The sequence below is a fragment of the Argentina silus genome, assembly GCF_951799395.1.
Source record: "Argentina silus genome assembly, chromosome: 12".
Classification (NCBI taxonomy): Eukaryota; Metazoa; Chordata; class Actinopteri; order Argentiniformes; family Argentinidae; genus Argentina; species Argentina silus.
Window position 1 is genome coordinate 9363959 of NC_139666.1, and position 7810 is coordinate 9371768.

The 7810-nt window shown below is 41.6% G+C and overlaps 1 protein-coding gene across 2 annotated transcripts in view; it reads left to right on the plus strand.

The window, feature by feature from the left end:
• Positions 1-6717: 6717 nt before the first annotated feature.
• LOC310813342 (glycophorin-C-like) overlaps positions 6718-7810 on the plus strand; it is a 24516-nt gene continuing 23423 nt past the window's right edge. For both annotated transcript variants that reach the window (XM_083682283.1, XM_083682284.1), the window contains exon 1: positions 6718-6924. The gene's annotated coding sequence lies outside the window, so the exon portion shown is untranslated. The remainder of the gene's footprint in view (positions 6925-7810) is intronic.

Consider the following 7810-nt stretch of genomic DNA (forward strand, 5'->3'; position numbering starts at 1 on the left):
AGCGATAAGAGTGGGAGGGGGTAAAGGGAGCGAAAGAGGAGAGAGAGAGAGAGAGAGAGAGAGAGAGAGAGAGAGAGAGAGAGAGAGAGAGAGAGAGAGAGAGAGAGTGGGTGGTGGTAAAAGGGAATAGAGGAACAGACGGAGCAGAGGAGGAAAGAATACAGAGAGGGATGAAAGAGAAAGAGTGAAGAAAGAAAGAAAAAAAGAAAGAAAGAAAGAGAGAAAGAGAGAAAGAAAGAAAGAAGAAAGAAAGAAAGAAAGAGAGAAAGAAAGAAAGAAAGAGAAAGAAAGAAAGAACGAAAGAAAGAAAGAAAGAAAGAGAGAAAGAAAGAAAGAGAGAAAGAGAGAAAGAAGAAAGAAAGAAAGAAGAAAGAAGGATAGAAGGGGTTAGATACAGGGTTGGTGAGAGAGTGAGGTTGCGTAGGAGGAATACATGCAGTATATGTGGGATGGAAAACATTGTCAATACTTTTAATGTGGAAAAGATTCATAATGTATGTTATGTGAGTGGCATTGTTGATGATTATTAGAGACATATTCTGCCAAGTATCCAATAAAATTAGAGTCCTTATGCAGTTCCAACCAAAGGAGTGTGAAAGCCATGAAAAGCTCAACACTCATCAACAACAATTGTCTCTGTGGTCAGGACACATCAGAAGATAAATAGGACCCAGAGCTCCTCTTATTGGTCAGTTTGGGTACTGCAGTAGTACATCCGACAACCTCAGAGCAGTTTGTATTCCACAATATAGGACTGTGAAGTCCTAGTGAATGTAGCTGCCTCACTAACTCTTGCGTTATGCTTTTTGATAACACCCTCCACCCTGCTGAAAAACTATCTTTATTCTTTTATTTGTAGTTTTCACTTTCATCTTGCTCCTTTTGTGTCATTATAAAAAAGACTGCATAATGAGAGTGTTGCTTTCAGATGATTTTGTCCAGGTCTGTATTTTGCTAGATGAGTCGACAGACTCTCATGCTCCATCGTGGCTTCTCCAGATGGGCTCTCCGCTTCTGACTGCAGCCCCCTAGAATAGGTCTCCAATTAAGCACGACACACCAACACCACTGGGACTAAGGAACCACCTCCAGCTAAACAGCCAATTAAGTTGATAGGTGGGGACTGAAAAGTGGAGTCTGACCTGGTGACTGCCTGCCTGCGACATTGGTTGAAGCATGGTCCTTGGACTTGGACGACTAGTATTGGACGATGATTTGACCTTGTTTAACACAAAGGGTAAGACATGAAAAATTGCTGAAGAATAAATCATTTTTTAAAGTTTGGAACACTCCTAATCCATTTCACCTACATATTTTTTTATCCCCTCTCTTTCTTTCTTCTTGTCTTACTTTCATGTCATAACTCGACTGCATTGTCAAATGGAGGTAACGCAAGGGCTCTGACGGTGCCTTTTAGATCTGTACTTGATAATATATCACCAGAACTCCATCTTGCAGGATACAGCTGGGACATAATTATAGCCGACATACATGAAACCAGGAGATTTTGCTAACGGCTTTCATTTTAAACTGTCATAACCGCTGTCATTCTGAGACAGAACGACTTGTACTCTCCCTCTCCTTTATCTACGTCTGTCTCCCTCTGTCCCAATGTTGCCGTCTGCTCTCTCCCTCTCCTCCTAGTCTCTATCTACCTCCGTCTCCCTCTGTTCCAGTGTTGCCGTCTGCTCTCTCCCTCTCCTCCTAGTCTCTATCTACCTCCGTCTCCCTCTGTCCCAATGTTGCCGTCTGCTCTCTCCCTCTCCTCCTAGTCTCTATCTCCCTCCGTCTCCCTCTGTCCCAATGTTGCCGTCTGCTCTCTCCCTCTCCTCCTAGTCTCTATCTACCTCCGTCTCCCTCTGTCCCAATGTTGTCGTCTGCTCTCTCTGCTATTCTATGTCTCCTTCTGACTCTCTTCTAAATCTAGCATCTGCCTCTGGCACCTTGATGAGTCTCATGTACTGACAAGCCCAAATGCTACAGATGAGACACCCCACTGAGCCACCGGGTATATGTCATTCTTAGCAAATCTCATTCTGCCATTGCTCAACAATTCCCACAAACACAGCTTACGATGACATAGACGCAATTCACAATTCAAAACACATGTCATAACCGAGGCATAATGGAGATTTGATTGTGAAGAATGGCTCTCGGTTCTCTGACGTCTGATATTGGAATTAATCTCCATCTTTTTAATTCACAATCTACCATTTTAGCATGCAGGGCTCCACTCTGACACTGATGCAACCAGCTCATATGACAGACAGGGTTAGAACCTGCATGTCCCGCCTGGAAGACCGAAACGTCTGCCTTTACACGTAGGGGACAATCCTCAAGGTCAAAGAGCAACTCTTGAGTTGGTATGTCTCAGGCAGGGCTGCCTATGATTCCACGACCTACCGCGATTCTAAATCAGCTCGACTACACTAACGTGAAGCCGAACATGGTATGACTTCCGCTGTGTCATCCCCAAGAGAACCATGTTTATTCTGTGTTCTAGGCATATATATATCAAACAAATATTTACAGCTCAAGTCCGTTGGATCTGTTTCCACTATTGTTTTTGCCTTTTTGCCTAATGACTCAATTAGCACAAGCAGTTGCTTAATTAGGCAAAATGGTCTGAAATTAGATGAAGATCCAGACGATTTAATTGCTTTTGTTTTACAATACACAATTGCATCATTACATGCAAACAGGGAATTACATTGAGGTAAAAGTGTTCGAGTGAATAATAAAACATTTTAAATAGGCGAGGAAATAAAGCAAACATACCAGAGGAATTAATTTGAGGCCTATACCTACACTGATCATTGTATGTATATTAAGAAAGTCATTTAATTGGCACCTTATCATGGTTGCTGTGAAAGTTATATGATATGATTATAAATATGTGTATACATATGAACTGCGCGACCAGCAACCCGAATGTCGCTCGTTCGAATCATGCTTGGGATACTAGTTGTTGTTTTTTTGTTGGTAATTCTTGCTAATTGTTGTTGTAACCACTCAAAGTGAATGTGTAATACTGCCTAACCGCCACACAAGTCATAATTCATGTAACTCTTACGCAACGTATGTTTAGTTTTTGACGTATCTTTTGACGTAGTGTACCATGACATACAGTAGGTTACGCTAGGCCATCCAAATAAAGGCACTTGCATCAAAAACAATTACTGTCTCTTTGAAGTAAAATGGCTTTTGTTGCCTCAATGTACTCGCCAATAAGTGTGTGTGTGTGTGTGTGTGTGTGTGTGTGTGTGTGTGTGTGTGTGTGTGTGTGCGCGTGCCTGTGAGTGTATATTAGCAAGAGAAGTGTGTCTGAGCCTGCCTGACCGTGGGAACATACTGTAGCAGTGTTTTCAGTCATCACAACAAACAACCGTCTCACTAATGCATGGGAAATGGTTGGTCTTAGTGCACATAACAAACTAGCCAGAACCTTTAGTAGCTTTTAAAGATAGCCTAGGGAAAATACCCATTGGATGCTGATGGTGTGTAAAATGAAGGGACCGTTTAGGCCACACTAGTGTATTTATAGACACCCCTAGTTGAGTGAGCAGATTGGGATGTGGCTTACTGCACACAGAAGCCTATATAGCTCACAGCTGTATCACAATGTGTCGTTAGTTAGCTAATTAGTTAGTTAGTTAGTTAGTTAGTATATTCCACTTCAGTAAAGCGATATAGTCAACGAGACAATGAGTTTTCAAGGCAATTAATATAATAGCAGGAATGACAGGGAAACATCTGGCACCAAATAGAGGAACAGGGAAACAGTTTGCTCGGCATCTGTAGTCCCTGACAGCCACCAGTCAGCCTCATTTTTAACAGAAAATAGCAGCAATTAAAAAGCTATTCTGTTACAGATAGATATGCTTTATTTACTTAGCAGTCCATCAATGTGTCTAGGCACTCCCGAAGCGTTTGGCACCTAGAGTGTGATGCGTATGTGAAAATAAGAGTATATGTTGCGTTTTTTAATTTATTTATGCATGCAGATTTTTTGGGGGGGGAGATTCAATGGGAAATGATCATCTTTCCATTTATTTTTCATGACACATAATATAACATGCTGTGTCTTTTTCATTACATTGCATTTTTAATAATATTTACACCTTAGTGCAGGTTCGGGACTCCATGTGGGGTCCCCTGATTGCAAATTAGGGTCACCTGAGAAAATCTAACTAACCTCTATGAATTAATAAACTAGACAAACATTTTGTTTTGGGGTTTAAATCCAACCAATTAGAGCATATTGTGGGTAATAAAAATACACTTGGAGGTCATTATTATGTGTTGGCATCACCTGCAATCGAGTTGTTGGCGGTCACATGAAATTATTGATGTCAATTTGGGGTCACGAAACTAAAAAGTTTGGGAACCCCTGCCTTAGTGTCTCCAATATTTTCAATATTATTATATTATTATTATATTATTATATATCATATTTTCCTCACTTATGGATGGGTGTCAGAGGATTGCTCCATTACTGTTCCTGAGATATGAGGGAATCATTAAATGTTTCATTCATAATGAACTTGTTTGTGTATTTTTCAGTCCTCCAGTCTGTTAACAAACATATGATGCCTGATTAAAAAACAAAATACAAAGGGCATCGACATCACAGGCTTATTCATCACGCCCCAACTTGTTGCCTTGTTTATCATTTATGTGGGTTGCTTGACAAACAAGTGTGAAGTGGCTTAAAATGGCAGCGGTGTAAACATAAGATAAGTACTTTGGATCATGATGTAGAATTACGTGTGCCCAGCCCGCCCTCAGGAGGTGTTAGTCAAATGCTGCCTGCAGTGTGAGTGGATGTGTAGGCATAGAAAGGTATTTTAGGAGTGCAACAAGTGATGACATTTTAGATAAATGGTCAGATGATGACAATTCCCTCTGCATATACAAGTACTGAATGTGCCAAGATATGTGAGACAATAATTTTCACTGTTAGAAAATAGGAGGAGCACTAGCACCCTGGAAAGACAGATGGAGAATGGAGATGGAGAAGAATGAAGGGTGTCGGGTGAGATCATACACTGTATTTCCACCGGAATGGCTTCAAAGTACATTTTCTGGCAATTTTCATTTCAGTATAACAATTCAACATAACTTTGACATACAGTATATGTTATTACCTTCTTCTGAATTCCTCATCTTCCATATCCCCTATTCATTCACAAGACATAGTGGATTTGTGGGTCACACTCTACATTAGGTTGCCCCTAACACTGTAATTACTCTAGTTTTCACAAATTACACACGTAATTGCTTTGTAAGTGCACAATAATGGAGTTAATAAAGTAGTTGGTTTTACTACACAAGTGGATAAAGACTGTTACATTAGGCTGCAGCCTATGCTCAGTCTGAAATAATCCAAGCTTAATGTATTACCTCATTTGCATTCAGTCGTTAGCTCACCTTGCCTTCCCACAGGCCTTTGATCATGAAACTATGACATCATGTCATTAAAATACAGTTCCGCAGCACAGCACCAAAACCAGATTATCCCTCACCACTGCTCAGAGGACAAGCACTGCTGTGTAATGCTTGCGCCTGTCTCATCATGGAGCATTCTATATTTGAGACTTGAGACAAAGTATAGCCTCTCTGTCATTGTCTCACCAGTCATGAGGAGATGAAAGACTGAAAGGTTCTTTTATGGAATGTGGAACTGTAGAATATGGAATGTGAATAGAGACGAGATGAGATTAGCTATTGGATTGAGAGAGGATTTCTGCTGAACCCTGGTATTGCTTGGCAGGTAATGATGAGACTGAAGCCGCATACACGCTGATCAAATACAAATCCCTCTCTTTGTCGTACTACCGTGTATCTATTATCTTCATATTTGGAGTTTTTGCTGAGGTCAAAGTTTATAATGCGTAATGAGTCCACCATGGTCGTTAAAATAGATTCTTGCTGGCACAGAGTGAAAGCACACAGCATTAAAGAAGAAGATTAGCAAGATTAGCATTTTGAAGACGTTTCAAATTTTGTTCTTGTACAACTCAACAAAACGTATTGTTGGTTGGCATTGTGCATGCGCTGCTGTATCCTGAAGTTTTACAGCATTGACACACGCATACATTACCATGGCCAAAAAAAGCCTGAATCTATCTTTCATAATATATTTCAATTAAGGCTCCAGGCAGATGGAGACTCAGTGTACTCTTCAAGTACTGTATAGATTGTATTGTGCAGCTGGACATGGCTTTTGGTTGAACACTCCCCAAACGCTATGCAGCTGTTCAAATTCCATGGCCATTCCCTCATCACCCCGTCTATCCACACAACTATGACTGTGTATGAATATCATCCCCCTGTCGACCCAGAACACTCTCTTATCAAGTTTGTTTGACTGAACCTTATCTGAGGACTCCAGGATACCAGAATTAGGGGCCAGAACTCCCATAGTTCATTTCTGTTCTGTCCACACCGTTACAACTACAGTATAGAGTCAACTGCAGTCTCTCAGTAACTCGATTTTGGCTGGCGGGTAAGGGTAAATGCCCTTTCCCCCTCCCCCTTCTCTCTTCCTGTCTCCTCCCTCCCTCCCTTCTTCTACCCCCTGACTAAAGTGAAACTCGGCCCTGCAACAGCTGTGGATCATTTGCATGGTGCTGGGAGGGGCCTCCCCCAGCATTGGTGGAACGGAAGAGATCATTAGCAGGGGAATAAGTTTTAGACAAGAGAGGAGAGAAGAACAAAAACACAGTTCATGACACGTACCGCCCACCCGGTTCTTACGAACAAGCAACAAGTCACAAGGTTGGAGTACAATAGCCTAAGTGAGGTGAAACTTGAAAGAGGACTCTGCTGCTGTCCTGAATAACGGTTTTTCTTTTGGAGTGTGGGTGGTGCAGACAGGGTTCTCGGAAACTTGTTGCTGTGCAGCCCTGGAAAGTTGGTCTGGTGAGTGTTCCTCTCTTGAGTCATTTGTGAAATTATCTCTGAAGTATGCTTTTGCAGTCAGACTATAGATTACAGCATTCAGTCTTTGACGGGGACAGTTTATGCTGAGGCAGCTCTTTAGTCATGAACAATTGTCACAGTAGAGGCAAAGGCAAAGCTTCCTGTGTCATTTTATAAACATATCAACACCTCCACCATCGCATCACACTGAACTGCCCTAGTTATGAACTTAACAGGTGATAGTCGACATGTCTAATAGATGTATACACAGAAACATGTGACAACTGGCATGTAGAGGAGCATTAACACAAGATGGGTGTATTCCCTTCCCTCAACATTGATCTAAGGTGACAGTTGGTGTTTGTGTCAGGGCAGACTGGTGGAGGTAGAAATCACACATGTTTAATACCATTCCTCATTCCATTCCAAGCATTACAATGAGCGCATCCTCTGATTTCTACTCCCACTAGCCTCCCCTGCCGTGAGGGGTGAGACACTCCTCACATCAGAAAGTACTGCTATGTTCTAACAGAGACATTGGTACAGTACAGCATGTGCAGTTATGATATAGTTGTCTGCGTAGAGTTGAATTTCCATAAAAGTTGCTTTTCAGCTCATGAGAGGGTATGTCTGTCTATTTTTTCACTTCAGAGAGTTCTGCAAAGTTGCAATGGAAGCAGTGGCATCTCGCCTACAGTTGCGGGCGTATGCAGTTACAATTGCATAGTGTGCTTTGAGTGAATTCTATAAAAGTCTAACAAAAACTGGCTTTGCATCCCATGTGAGGGCATGTCTGTCTATGTCTCTTTACTTCAGACATGATTTCTGCAACGTTATTATTGAAGCAGTGGTTGTACATCGGTACAACGTAGCAGTCTGAATACAG